At 45.8% G+C, this 15,635-nt stretch overlaps 1 protein-coding gene and 1 long non-coding RNA gene across 5 annotated transcripts in view; one reads left to right on the top strand and one right to left on the bottom strand.

Annotated features, from left to right (window-relative positions):
- Nucleotides 1-15,635, top strand: part of SLC24A2 (solute carrier family 24 member 2) — a 259,384-nt gene that overhangs the window by 54,671 nt on the left and 189,078 nt on the right. The gene's annotated exons all lie outside the window — the stretch shown is intronic.
- Nucleotides 8,545-15,635, bottom strand: part of LOC137516955 (uncharacterized) — a 41,288-nt gene continuing 34,197 nt past the window's right edge. The window contains exon 3 of the long non-coding RNA XR_011020541.1: nt 8,545-8,753. This is a non-coding gene — a long non-coding RNA (uncharacterized lncRNA). The remainder of the gene's footprint in view (nt 8,754-15,635) is intronic.

Genomic DNA, 15,635 nt, shown 5'->3' with positions numbered 1-15,635 from the left:
GCACACCCAAGATAATAAGGTGGTTGCTTCATTGTGGACAGACCAAATTTGATCAGCTGGACAGTCACTGTTCTGTCATTCAGCTACCTAAGCCCGGCGACCATATGGGCTGGAAAGCCGCCATCACCTGCACTCTCGTCATGGTGCGCACCAGTACAGCACGGCCGTCACTACACAAACAGCTGTTTACAGTGCGTTGCACAGTGAGTTTGGTGTGTCAGTGTGAAGCAGTACTCTAATTACACTCCCTGATTGATGTATACACATGCAAGATGTTTTAAAGCACTTTAGGCCTCCAATTTAGCATGCAATCTGATTTCTGCCCTTAAAAGCTGCTTTGCGTCAAATCCAGATTTTTCCCCGGGACTTTTGGCGTCTATCCCACTCATCCATGCTCCTCTCCAGGTGTTAGACCCCTTGAAACATCTTTTTCATCACTTTTGTGGCCAGCATAAGTGTTTCTAGTTTTCAAAGTTTGCCTCCTCATTGAAGTCTATTGCGGTTCGCGAAAGTGCGCGTGCACCGAACTTTTGCGGAAGTTCGCGAACCCGGTTCGCGAACCAAAAATCGGAGGTTCGGGCCATCTTTACTGATGAGATGAAACTTTGCATGTATTGGGCTAAGCATACAAATAACTAGTCTGTGTTCCCTTTTTCTTTCTCTGCATGAAAGAGTTAACATTCAGCTATGCAAATGACAGCTTCTCTCCAGTCGGGACCTAGTTGGACAATAGCGTAATGCTCTCTGATAATGAATTACAACCATAAACCGCTTTCCTTGCAGAGAACAACTAAGAGCATGAAAGAGATAAAATGGGTCAAGAGTTCATAGATTTTAGCTTTGGCATACTTTCAAGACATTGAACAGAGTCAATGAAACATTATAAACTTAAAAGTAGATTTAAACATGAGAAAAAACTGTGGGATATCTCAAAAAGTCATTTTTTAGGAGTAGGAGGATAAATATAATTGTTTATATAATCAGTTTATTTGTACCTTGGTTTTCCTTTGTGGATTACCGAGGTTTGGGGCAGAGCATAGTATCCCAAACTGAACAGAGCAGTTGTGAAATTATCAAGGTCCAAAAAATCTCTGTACCTGTTTAGTGAGTGGCTTGCTCACTGATCTGCCAGCACATATCATATTGGTTTATCCCAATGCATATTCCAGTTCAGTCAAAATAATGTGTTCTGCATTTTAAATCCAGGACGTTATAGCAACCTATCTCAATGCAGATTGCTAGTCATGTCACTCAGAAGTTGTTTTCCTGTGAACTTGTTACTTGCAAATAACCCGGGGGCATAACAATAGGGGAGCAGGCCCTGCAGTCGCAGGAGGGCCTAGAGCTGGGCGGGACCTTACTACTAATCTTCCCTTTCTCCGATACAGGGGACCATCCTCCACATCAGGAGTTTTTTTTTTTTGCTACACTTGTTGTGGGTGTGAAGATAATGATGGCCACACTTGTTTTATGACCTTTGCAAGATGGGCCCCCAGTTTTTCTAGGTCACTAAGGGGAGGCAGGGGGTGAACATTGGGGGCCTCTATTAAAGTTTTGCTGGCAGGCCTCAAGTATGTAGTTATGGCCCTGGAATAACCATTGCACTTTCCACTTGCCGAATAATGAAGCCCAAATACAGTTCTCCTATCCACTTTCATTTAACGGCAGCCTCGCTATTTAGGCCTGATAACTGCCTCAGAAATAATTGATTCAGCAGAGGAGAGAGAGCAATGCCTTGACATAAGCATTTGAAAAGGCGTTGTCCTTATGCAGATCACATAGCCTGTCAGGTCGTGTTAAGCCTCAGTGCACAGGAGCCAGCTATCTATGTTTCTAGGTGGAATTGTTCTGTTGTATCAAATTGAAAGTGGTATCTCTGAAAAACTAGAGCTACAAAGAAAACATTTCATAGGCTGTTAGGCAGCAACAATTGTTGGAAAACCCTTTAATCTTTTGACTTGCTATGAAAGGAAACCTTTTGATTTTTGCAGGCAAAAACTTACATGAATCAGCAAGGTCAAGGGATTTTCACGAAGCCAGATCAAAATGTGTACATGGTGCTTTCTTTTCAAACAAGTTACAAGTGTACTACTCGATTACGGATAAGGAAAGGTGAAATGTGTGAGAGAATGTGCTAGCAGCTTCCACTGTTCATCCAGTCAGCTCTGAGCAGCCTGTTTAAAAGACCAGATGAAATCAGGCACATTCAGCTCATCCTTATTTACTGCCATCTGCTGGCTACATTCATGCTATTCTTTTTTTTGATCAATAAAACACTGTTTACTGAGAAAAAGGTAAGCATTACAACGGTTAATACTCAGCGATCATAATAATAACTAGGGATGGGACGACGAATCCGGCGAATCCACGAATCCCTCGAATATTGGGAAATATTCGAGATTCGTGGATTCGAATCCCGACGCCATTTTCCACTATACAAATCCGCCGAATCCCGACGCTGCATCGCCGCACATCCGCCGCTCGCACTCGTCCTTCTCCGACCCCCCGCGCCTCCTCCGCCCGCCCGCATACTGTATCAACTCACCTATCCATAGCGGAGCGCAGAGCGGCAGACCTCTCGCTGACTTCCTGGTTCCCTCTAGTGACGGCTTTTACAATGACGTCATCAGTAAAAGCCGTAACTTAATCTATTTAGCGAGCATTCACCTCAATATAATAAAGGTTCTCCACTCAGGGGTATAGCTAAATGTATATTATTAAAAAGAAAAGTACCCCTCACTCATAGAGCCCAATTGCTATAAAGAACCAATAGAGCAATTGGGCTCTATGAGTGAGGGGTACTTTTCTTTTTAATAATATACATCAGTAAAAGCCGGTCCAGCCACTAGAGGGGACAGGGAAGTAACGAAGAGGTCTGCCGCTCTGCGCTCCACGGGAAAGGTGAGTAAATAATTATGCAGGGGTGAGCGGAGGAGGCACGGGGGACGGTGGAGGTCGTGGGGGGTTGGGGGTGAGCAGAGGAGGCACGGGGGGGTCTACCTACCTACCGGACACTATACCTACCTACCTACAGGCCACTATACCTACCTACAGGCCACTATACCTACCTACCTACCGGCCACTATCCTTACCTACCTACCTACAGGCCGCTATACCTACCTACCTACCTATAGGCCCCCTTTACCTACCTACCTAAAGGCCCCTATACCTACCTACAGGCCACTATACCTACCTACCTACCAGCCACTATTCTTACCTACCTACCTACAGGCCACTATACCTACCTACCTACCTACCTACAGGCCCCCTATACCTACCTACCTAAAGGCCCCTATACCTACCTAAAGGCCCCCTATACGTACCTACCTACCTAAAGGCCCCTATACCTACCTACCTAAAGGCCCCTATACCTACCTACCTACCTAAAGGCCACTATACCTACCTACAGGCCTCAATACCTACCTACCCACCTACCTACAGTCTCCCCCCCATGTACCTACCTAAAGGCCCCTATACCTACCTACCTACCTAAAGGCCCCTATACCTACCTACCTACCTAAAGGCCCCTATACCTACCTACCTACCTAAAGGCCACTATACCTACCTACAGGCCTCAATACCTACCTACCTACCCACCTACCTACAGGACCCCTATACGTACCTACCTACCTAAAGGCACCTATACCTGCCTACCTACATACCTACCCATACTTAAGGCCCTATACCCTGCTACCTATACTGAAGGTCCCTTTACCTACCTACCTACCTACCTACCTAAAGGCCCCTATACCTACCTACCTACATACCTACCTATACTTAAGGCCCTATACCCTGCTACCTATACTGAAGGCCCCTTTACCTACCTAAAGGCCCCTATACCTACCTACCTACATACCTACCTATAATTAAGGCCCTATACCCTGCTACCTATACTGAAGGTCCCTTTACCTACCTACCTACCTAAAGGCCCCTATACCTACCTACCTACCACCTACCTATACTTAAGGCCCTATACCCTGCTACCTATACTGAAGGCACATGTACCTTACTACCTATACTGAAGGCCCCTATACCTAGCTACCTACCTATACTGAGGGCACATATACCCTGCTATCTATACTGAAGGCCCCTATACCTAGTTACCTACCGATACTGAAAGCACATGTACTGTGCTACCTATACTGAAGGCCCCTATACCTTGCTACTGATACTGAATGCACATGTACCTTGCTACCGATACTGAAGGCCTCTATACCCTGCTACCTACCTATACTGAAGGCCCATATACCCTGTTACCTATACTGAAGGCCCATATACCCTGCTACCTATACCGAAGGCCCATATACCCTGCTACCTATACTGAAGGCCCATATACCCTGCTACCTATACTGAAGGCCCATATACCCTGCTACCTATACTGAAGGCCCATATACCCTGCTACCTGTACTAAAGGCCCATATACCCTGCTACCTATACTAAAGGCCCATATACCCTGCTACCTATACTGAAGGCCCATATACCCTGCTACCTATACTGAAGGCCCATATACCCTGCTACCTATACTGAAGGCCCATATACCTTGCTACCTATACTGCAGGCCCCTATACCTTGCTACCTATACTGAAAGCTACCAATATTGAAGGCACCCATACCTAGCTAGCTATACTGAAGGCACCTTTACCTCGCTACCTATGCCTGGGTACCTATACTGCGGGCAACTATAGTACGGATCGCACAATTCTTATGTGCAGGATTCGTTAGATTCGGGATTCGAAAGATTCGAGAACCTTTTTAGATTCGGATCCGGATTCGGATTCGAAGAAATTGTGGATTCGTCCCATCCCTAATAATAACAAAAGTAATACAAAAATGCCATAAAATTTCCAATGTGAGATATCACTCAGGATCTACAGTGCACCTCCTTGATACCCCAATCAATGAAATAATTTGATCCCTAATCAAGTCAGGATCAACATAATCGTGGCCAACTTCCCCAAATGTTTTCAAATTTGGCGGGTGCATTCCTAGGCGCATAGATCACCTTCATTCATGCTATTTTGGTGGCGTTAGCAAATGATAGCCAAGGTTTTCTAATATCACTGGTAAAAAAATCTCCCACATTTGCCCTTTGCATGCACAAGACACAAACTAGAATGGTAGTGTATGCAACGTTTTGAGATGAGAATGAGGGATACTTTTAAGAAACGCCCCTGCCACCTCTAACCCCCACACCCCCAGTGCATACCACAAATTATAACAAAAAAATGTAGTTTGATAATTCAAAGCATGTTGGTCCTTTCCATCATCATTCATTTTCCTTTATATTAACACTGGGACATACAAAATTGATCAATTTAAAGAGAGTCTGAAGCGAGAATAAATCTCGCTTCAGACCTCATATATAGCAGGGGCACATGTGCCCCTGTTAAACCGCCGCTATCCCGCGGCTTAACAGGGGTCCCTGATCCCCCAAATCCCCTCGTTTCAGCGGGGGAGCGCTTCCTGGTTGGGGCAGGGCTAACCGCCGCAGCCCTGCCCCACGCGCGTCTGTCAGCGCGTATCTCCGCCTCTCCCCCGCCCCTCTCAGTCTTCCTTCACTGAGAGGGGCGGGGGAGAGGCGGCGATGCGCCGCTGATAGACGTGACTGGAGGCAGGGCTGCAGCCGTTAGCCCTGCCTCCAGGAGCGACCAAGTCTGCGACCAAGTGTCGCAGTGGGGGGTTTGGGGGTGAAGGGACCCCCGTTTAGCAGCGCTATAGCGGCGGTTTAGCAGGGGCACACGTGCCCCTGCTAACTATGAGCTCTGAAGCGAGATTTATTCTCGCTTCAGAGTCTCTTTAATGGATTGGAATACAATTTAGAGTCTGTTAAAGGAAAACAATCAAACCAAGTGTTCTAAAATGACAATGTACAAAAAATGTCTAAATAGCTCTGCAAACATTTTCCTGCTTTTTATGCTAAATATCAGAGGCAAAAAATTTAATTTGTTGTGTATAGGTTGTAGCTGCATTGAAATTATTCATTTGCAAAGGGGAGTCTGTGCTTTGTGAAGCATATGACACAGGCAGTCCTGTTCTTTGCATGTGAAACTACAGAGTTATATGAAAAGCCTTGGGTGTCATGTTTCATGCACAATTACAAACAAGATACATTTCCTCTGCTCTCCATGCAGATAGCTCATTAACCTCTTGAGGACTGCAGGGCTAAACCCCCCTAGTGACCAGGCAATTTTTAGTTTAAAAGGCCACTGCAGCTTTAAGGCCAAGCTGCAGGGCCGCACAACATAGCACACGAGTGATTCCCCCCCCCCCTTTTCTCCCCACCAACAGAGCTCTCTGTTGGTGGGGTCTGATCGCTCCCCCCATGTTTATTTATTTTTTTATAAATATTTGTGTTGCCGCTTTTTTTTTAAAAAAAAACCTCTTCCTTTAAATCCCTTCCCTCCCTCGCTCCCTCCCTCCCCACAGCCGGCCAATTACGGCGATCGGCTGTCATAGGCTTCTGCCTATGAGAGCCAATCGCTCTCTTGTCCCCCAGGGGGACAGCCGTGTCACACGGCTGTCCCCAGTGCAGCGCTGCTGCTGATCGCAGCGCTGCACAGAGTAAATAGACGGCGATCACGCCGTCTAACAGTCTCCCGAGTGGCAATAGCCGCTCGGAGACTGAAGGCGGGGCGGAGCTCCGCCCCCCAAGCAGGAGATGCGCGCGCAGCCTGCGCGCGATCTCCTGCAAAACAGAGCCCCAGGACTTTACGCCAATTGGCGTTAGGTGGTCCTGGGGCTGCCGCCACGGCCACGCCTACCGGCGTGACGCGGTCGGCAAGAGGTTAAGAGCAGCAGCTAGTGAGACCTGTCTCACACACAGGGTTAACAGATGTAGGGAGAGGGATTTTCCCCCTCCCCCCATGTTTCACTGGTCCATCACCCTGGTCACCCTGGCCTGTCAGTGAATTGTGAAAGGAATTTGATAACAGTAAACAAAGAGGTTACATATGAAATGTATACACCAGTAGTTAGGAGCACTTCCTAAACTATTCCCATCTCAATGGGAAAAAAAACATGTTAATCGATTGTGTTTCTTTAAACACATTTTTTAGTAGAAAAATCCTCACATCAGTACATCAGTCATAAAAGAGAGACACATAAAGAAGAAAAAGGGACAGAAGGATATAGCTCCCAGAGGAACTGTCCCTCCAAAAAGGGAACAGTTGGGAACTATGATACATGTCCTCATCATATCCTGATTTGATTACTGTAACACCCTTCTTTGTAGCCTACCTTGATCCAGCTGGTTACATTCCAATACATTATGATCTTTGTTACGCCACCCATCCACCTTTACTCTCTAATGCTTTTTCCTCAAGAAACCCAGTTCAATCTTTTAAAACTTATAAAGCACAATATAATGATGAATTCATGCTCACCTAATCCTGAGTGACCATTCAAAATGTAATCTTTGCTTTGAAAATAAACTCTTCACACACCTACATTCAGGACTTCTTGTGAACTTCTCTTTCCTGCTGCTGCTCCCTTCCCCATTTAATTTGGCACCCACTGACCCTCAAGATTTTCAAACATAAAGCTTAAATCTCCCTCTTCAGGCAAGAATGTAACCTGGAGGAGATCATTTTTCATCGTGTCTACAAAATTACTTTTCAACATCTAACAACTAAAAAGTATTACAAGAAGTTGATAAAAGTGTAATATCAAAGTTATGTTGAGCATTTCCATTTTTGCTGGGGGTTTAAAAGGTATTTTATTGATAAGTTGTGAAAACATCTCCTGAGAGAAAACTCAGGGCCCGTTAAATCCTAGGTCACAGATCCGATCCAGCTTGGTTTTAGTCAACCAATCCTACTGTTTACAGATGAATCAGAAGACGTGTCAGTGGGAGCACCAGCCACTATAGATATCCTTTCTCTAAATGTAGGCACACATACTCAATGAGCGTCTTCCCTCAGGAATGAGTTTAATAATTCAGGCAAAACTCTGGTGCACAAGCTGTACAGATGCCCCCCGAGGCTACATCCGAGGGCCATGTCTATAGAGTATAGATGAGTGATGACGGCATAGTGGATGATAGAGTGAATTCAGTTGGACAGGGTAAGGGGGGACACATGTACACTTGCTAGATTTTTGGCCTGAAAGGCAGTCTTGGCCAAGGGTCATCTAACATGTATACGGAGCCTAAGAAATAGTAGCTGAGATCCTGGCTGAATGCTGTTATATCCCTATACACAGGGAGGTTTCCAGCTCCTCTCCTCTGTGCCTTATCCATAAGAAGAAAACAGTATGTAATCTCAGCTGAAGTTACAGGCACACAGCTTGGTTAGCTAGGTAGGTGCCTCCAGTACAGATTCCATAGGTAGGCGCCCCCAGCAGTGCCCCCTATGTGTGCGTGTGTGTGTGTGTGTGTGTGTGTGTATGTACATGCGTGTGTGTGTGTGTGTGTGTGTGTGTGTGTGTGTGTGTGTGTGTGTGTGTGTGTGTGTGTGTGTGTGTGTGTGTGTGTGTGTGTGTGTGTGTGTGACAGTAAAAAATAACTAAATGGGAGGAATATCACACACAATAATCTTAATACTGGGCAAATATCTTGAGTGAAATCTTTTAGCAGAAATGTTTCCAGAAAGGTGCTAAGGTTACTTCTTGCCTCTTGCTCTCTTGTGCTTTCATTTATTTATTCCCCAGTAAGGCTGAATCTTCAGATTGGCAGAGCTAAATGTTTTTTCTTCTCCCCTTATCTGTGCAATATCAAACACGTCTTTCAACTACCTTGTCTGTTCTACAACCGGCATCTAGAGGAGAGAGAAAAGACAAAGAGAAGGTTACGTGGCACATTCACATTATATACTGGGGTGCTTTGTTCACTGACGTTTTGTTAGAAGGCACAAAGGATAGTCTGCTGTTAGGCTTTCAGTTACACATTTAAATTCCACTAAAAAGAATCCTTTGTGATTTGTGCATATGAATTCTCAGATTTTCTCAATTCAATAAAGAGTTCATAATGAACTTGTAAGGAAGGTTATAATAAACCTTCCAGTGTTCTATTCATGTCATTGTAGTACTATTATGATGATATCTTTTTAATCACACTGTGATGTTCTAATGTCAAATATTTGTCCTTCACTGGAAAAGATATCTTGATATTAATATGTTTTGCTTTAAAGTAAACCGGAGCCAAAGCTCGGTTTAAAAGGAAATACTTACCTACGATGAGAGAAGCCTCTGGAATGGATCTTACATCTGGGTCCTCCTCGCTCCTGTTTACATTCACTGGGACCAGGGCAGCCATCAGGGGGGGACAACTGACACTGCAGTGAGGGCCCCATGGCTTCTGGGGGCCCTGGGCCCTCCCAAAGCGCTGGAAGGGCTGCATGTGCTGGCTGTAGGCCTGTGGCTCACTAACCAGCACACCACTTTCCAGCACTGAGAGAAGAGTGACATCAGCGCTTGAACATGGGGAGCAGATAAGTGAGCCCGCTACAGCGGACTTTCTATACTGGGGCAGCACCTATATCTGGCTACAGGCTACCTATACTGGGCCACCACCTATACCTGGCTACCTATACTGGGTCTGGAACCACCTATATCTAGCTACCTATACTGGGGCACTACCTATACCTGGCTACTTATACTGAGGCACCACCTGTACCTGGCTAGATATACTGGGGCACCACCTATACTTGGCTACTTATACTGTGGCGCCTATAGCTTGCTACCTATATTGGGGGCACCTGTACCTGGCTAACCTATACTGGTGCACCACTAATACAAGGCTACCTATACTGGGGGCAACTATACCAGGCTACCTATACCGGGGCATAACCTATAGTTGAATACCTATACTGGGGCACCACCTATACCTGGCTACTTATACTGGGGAACCTATACCTGTCTAGGGCAGGGGGACAAGCTTAGACAGAAGGGGACAAGAGGTAACACAGGGGGATAAAAGAGGCACGGGGGAACAGAGGCGGACAAAAGAGACACAGGGATAAAAGAGATGAGATGGGAACATGAGATCACACAGAGGGACACAAAAGTGGCACAAACTGAGGTTAGACAGAGGGGGACAAAAGAGAATGGATGAAGGATAAGAACGGACCTACAAGTCCCTATCTCATTTGTTAACCGGGGACTACCTGTATTTTGCTAATATTTGGCTCCACCCACAACATGTCATGGCCACGCCCACCCAGCCAGTGGGTGGGCCAAGGGAGGAGGGCTCAGGCCTGATGATGTGTGAGGGGCCCCAAAATTTCTGATGGTGGCCCTGATTGAGACCCTCCAGAGGATTGGGGCTGCGCTCCTCTTCTAGCACTAGCGTGTACTGCCTGCATTCGTGCAAGCACGGTCATGTCTGCATGGTAGCACGGAGCCCTTGTTGGAAATCTTTGTGGGGTCAGTGAGCGACAATGGAGACTGGAAGCTGCTGTGGGAAGCCTCTACAGGATCCAAAGGCTTCCCTCTTCTTAGGTAAGTATTTCCTTTTAGTTGTGGCTCGAGTACACTTTAAAGAGAAACCATGACCAAGAACTTCATCCCAATCAGTAGCTGATACCCACTTTTACATGAGAAATCTATTCCTTTTCACAAACCGATCATCAAGGGGCTCTGTATGGCTGATATTGTGGTGAAACGCCTCCCACAGGAAACTGTGAGGACCATGGTTCTGGCAGTTTCCTGTCTGTGACCCTCATTGTATTGTGGGAAATAACTGTTTACAGCTGTTTACAACTGCCAGAAAAGCAAGCAGCAGGTACTTACAGTGACATCACCTTCCAGCAGTAAAAATGTCACCATGTGATAAATGTCAGAATGTAAATCAGGGAGAGGAAAGCTTTTACAATTGGCAAACGCTGACTAAATCATTTATACATAATTATTGTACAAATGAACCATCTTTTTATTACATTATTTTCACTGGAGTTCCTCTTTAAGATGTGCATGGTTTTAGCATGCATACTAACAGAACACATCGCTAGCCTGCAGACTAGGCACAAGTCCATATACTTTAAGGATACTCACGCAAATATGTGACATAATAAGATAAACATGTGTATGTACAGTGCCAAACATTAATAACTAGGCTATGCTCCTTTCTTTTAATTTTCTAAATGAAAGCGTTAACTTATTTATCTCTTGTCGGAACCTTGCAGGATTAACCCTAACCTAGTGTGTACCCCCCCACCCAGATTTTACCGGTAAACCTTTGGCAGAGTCCTCCCTTCCCTGGTATATTCTACATGATTGTGTGCTCCTTTTCTATTACCGCGTCATACTTGTAATACTGGGCTTACCTAACAAGCCCAAAATTGCATGATCATGTATCTACCCTGTTTGCCTTGTATAAATATGTCCTATGTTGTATACCCTTTGTTACGTCTTTCATCCTTTGTATCATTGTATATATTTATTGTCCAGCGCTGCATAATATGTCGACGCTTTATAAATACAATGAATAATAATAATTTTAGCTCTGGGACACTTCATAGATTGCCATTTTGCAGAGACAGTAAAACATCAAATCTACCATATTTTCCGGCATATAAGATGACTGTGGGTATAAGACGACCCCCCAACTTTTTCAGTTAAAATATAGAGTTTGGGATATACTCACCATATAAGACTACCCCTCTTCAAACGCACACCAAATAAATAAATAAAAAAATCATGTACTGGTGCTATGCGTGAAAGATCCTGGTGCTGTACTGTATGTGGTACCCAGTATATAACAGTATACAGGTGATTGACTGGTTGGATTGGTCAACTCTCCCTCTCCCTAAGCGGATTGGTCAGCTATACCTGTCTACAAGTGGATCCAACGAAGATAGCGCTTGCTGGGTAGCCACAGCCATGGGGCTCCAGTCCACATCTTTCTTTTTCACCCCTTTTCCCCCTGGACCAATGGCTAAAAACTGCCTAGGTAGTCTCCCTCCAGCTCTGCCACACCATCGGGCGGATGGGAGACCCTCCGGCTGACCAGGCTCTGGCGAAACGGCACTTGCCCTGAGGTGTGGCTTACCTTGTGGTCAGCTCAGCTGACGACCCACGTGGTGCCGGCCCCAGCCGCTCCAATCTCACCTCTGCTGCCTGCTTCACCGCCGCTGACTGGGGACTCTTCACCACTGCTGCCTGGAACACTGCACAGCCTCCAGATGAATCACAGTCCCTCCTGCCGCTGCTCCAGCACTCCATCGCCACTGATTGGCACTCCGCGCAGGCTGGAAATGTGATGCTGGCCCCAGCTGCTTCTGAGGAATCCCGGTCCTAGCTGCTGCCACTCCACTGCCGCTGCCTGGGTGCACCATGCAGTCGCTCTTCGGCAGTCCAGCACAACATGCGGGAACCCGGCTCTCCATCACTGCCGACAGCCTCCTCCTGCCTTAAGACGCGGTAACTCCTGAATCCGCTCTGCATCATCACCCTCGGATCACTTTAGGCTGCCTGGTTCCACTCTGCACTATCACCCTCGGATCACTTAAGGCTGCCAAGGCCCCACCTCTGGCAGGTCAGTGTTGCCATACACCGAGCCGCAGACCTGTGCCGATCCCCCACAAAACTGCAGGCTAATGCCACTCACTGGCTCCACTCTATGCCACAGGTCAGTGCCTATCCCCTGGTCCACTCCATGCCACAGGCCAGTGCCTATCCCCTGGCCCCACACTAAGCTGCAGGCCAGTGCTGTCCCCCTGGCCCACACTACTCTGAAAGCCCAGGTCCCTTTGCGGAGCCCTGAGGACTCGGAAGCCCACCACGTGGGCAGCAGCTGATGACTGCCGCGCTCTGACTGCCAATCGGCTGAGGTCTTGCTGCCTGCCTCCGACCGTCGACCGACCGCACCATCCCAGGCCGCAAGACAGGGATGCCAGCAGCCAACCAGATCTCCGGAGGACTTTTCCATTTCTCTTGTTTTCTTTCTTTCCTTCTCTGTCTCTACTCTCTTTCTATTAACTTGCTGTCTACCTTTCTCTCTTTCTCTGTTCTCTCTCTCTTTTCTTCCATCTTTCTGTCCTAAGGACACACAGCGGGCATCTGAAATTGCTGCAGAGCGTTGAGCGCCGCAGGTTAATGTGGCAGCTCCGCTCACATAGCACTCAGACTACCCCTCTGGTCCTTCTGTCACGATGGTTAGGTACTGTGCAAATGCCTTATGTTGTATTGTACTTGCAATGTTACTGTTACTGTAACACTTACTGTACCATCACCGACCCTGTATGGGCCAAAAATAATTCCGGGTACAAATCCAGTTGTACTAGGCGAAATAAAGTTATTCTGATTCTAATTAGTCAGCTCTCCCTGTCTCCCTGTTTATCAGAGCGGTATGGAAGAATAGATCACACCGTGCCCATAAAACACGCCTCTTCCACTCGTCTTGCCCGCCCTTGTATCCTATTTACCTCCTTCTCTACCTCTCAGATCTCATATATGCAATACCAGGATAGGGCGAGCCAGATGGGTGGAAGAGGCATGTTTTATGGGCACAGCGTTTCTCTCTCTTCCATACCCTGGCCGCGTACGCGCATTGGCTATCAGCATTGTGTATCACCTGGTATAAATGACACCCGGTGTATAAAACGACCCCCAACTTTTCAGAAGATTTTCAAGGGTCATAAAGTAGTCTTATATGCCAGAATATACAGTACTTTGTAAATGTTCAAACATAAAATAACACCATGGGATATCTAAAAAGTCATTTTTAGGAGTAGAAGGATAGATACATTTGCTTATCTCATCAGTGTATTTTCCCCTCGGGTTCACTTTAAAATGCTGGATGTAGAGCCAAGTTAGCACACCAAACTTATGAATGCAGTATTCTGTTTATTGCATCATCACCACACACTTGACTTCTTCAGAAAGTGCAAGAAGTTTTAAATCAGGATGATACCATTTATTGGCTAACTAAAAATGAATAAGAATAAGCAAGCTTTCGGCCTTGCAGCCTTCGTCGGGCTTATATCCTTCAGAAGGTGCAGACAAACAATCTCACCATAATGTGAAGTCAATATATAACATACTGCTGGATAACCACCCATCACAATCAGGGAGGGACAATCCCTCATACTCCTTCATGCATCATAGGTAAATGATCAAAGCATCACATAGCATATCAGAATGGCTCCTGCTGTGCAGCGCAGTGCCCAGATTGAGTTGCTGCACAGCAGAGGAGCCTAACCTGTGTGTAGTACCCAAAAATGCCACCTTCCCCTTGCCCGTCTGTTAATGGAGATGTGGGCAGGGCCATGTCCCCGTTTCAAACTCATAGGTGCAGGGCAATGCCACCCCAGGGACCCCCGAAATCATGATGCGGGGATACAGGAGCTGAAGAATTGCTTCCATCCAGCCAGCAAAAGTGAGCGGTAGCCTATGTTGCTCCTGTACACTCCATCTAGGACACAGGGGCAACAAATAGCACTGTGGCACCATCCACACACATACAATTACGATTGATCGATGTGTATAAAACCTGCACAAAGAGGAGAGGAGAAGGGGGTGGAATGATGGAAAAAAAAATGATAAAATTAAAAGGAATAGATACGCAGGGGAACAGATACAACAGTATTTAGGAACACTATTACACAAGCTGTCCCCAGCCCAGGTTAAAAAATCTTGTTAATGGATAGTTGTCCTTTAGGGTTAGGATAGGTGTCGGCATTACAAACAAAAAGGGTGCAATTATAATTGTTGCAGGGTAGGATACTGAAATGTTACATAAAACTGATGTTGTGATGTATTGCTGTTGAATCTGCTTGAGATGAAGATTCTGTCCTAAAATTTTATGAAAACTTTCAGTTTAAGGGCAAAATCAAATAAACATTGATAGGCAGGAGCTAGAAAACATTGACTGTAATAGCAGCATGTTGAATGGGCAAGCAGCAGTTTTCCACTGCATAGAGCAGTAATGGAAGGTTACGTCTAAATGTTATCATTTCATTGCAATTGAGCCAAGGGGAGCCGTCCCACTATGTTGCTGCATACTCAGCTTTAAAGGCTGTCAAATATATTTACATGTGCTCTGCAGATGTTTCCACACAATGTCCGCAAATAACATTAGTAAAATGTATCCACATTCAAAACTATGTTAGTTAGCGGAGCCTGAGGATACGAAACGGATGTAGCATAGCAGTGTCTATGTCTGTAATTACAGCACACTGAGATAGGAAATTCATAGAATGGTGACAGGAAGTCATCAGTACAGTCTACGGCACCTATGACATTGGGGTCAAGGTCAGTACAGAATGCAAACTTAGATTTCATTGTACATCTAAACACACATAAACATATAGACTATCCTACTGCCTTTATATTTTTAAATAAAAAGTATTTGTAAATATTGTGGAAAAACTGTTATCCAATAATAATGTGCATATTCTGGACTTGGAATCATCATACTTAACCATGTGTGATTTAAAGCATATCTCCATTTTCCTTAAGATAAAAAGCAGTCTTGGGGCCAGTTCACAACGCTGGCTGCTAAAAGCTTTCCAACTACCGAGCCGAAAATCATTTGGCAGTACTTCCTGTTGTTGTGTTGTCGCGCCATGTTTTTAGTCCTAAGGGGGATACAGAACCGTGAACACTGACACTAGAAGCATGCAGTGCTTGCAGCGTCTCAGAATATTCGATCAACTGTGGCGCTTACGCAAACGGCAGTAAATGCATTGAGATGAACGCTT

This window comes from Hyperolius riggenbachi, chromosome 1, assembly GCF_040937935.1.
Source record: "Hyperolius riggenbachi isolate aHypRig1 chromosome 1, aHypRig1.pri, whole genome shotgun sequence".
Classification (NCBI taxonomy): Eukaryota; Metazoa; Chordata; class Amphibia; order Anura; family Hyperoliidae; genus Hyperolius; species Hyperolius riggenbachi.
The sequence above is the reverse complement of the archived record's forward strand: the minus strand, read 5'-3'. Positions and strand labels throughout refer to the sequence as shown.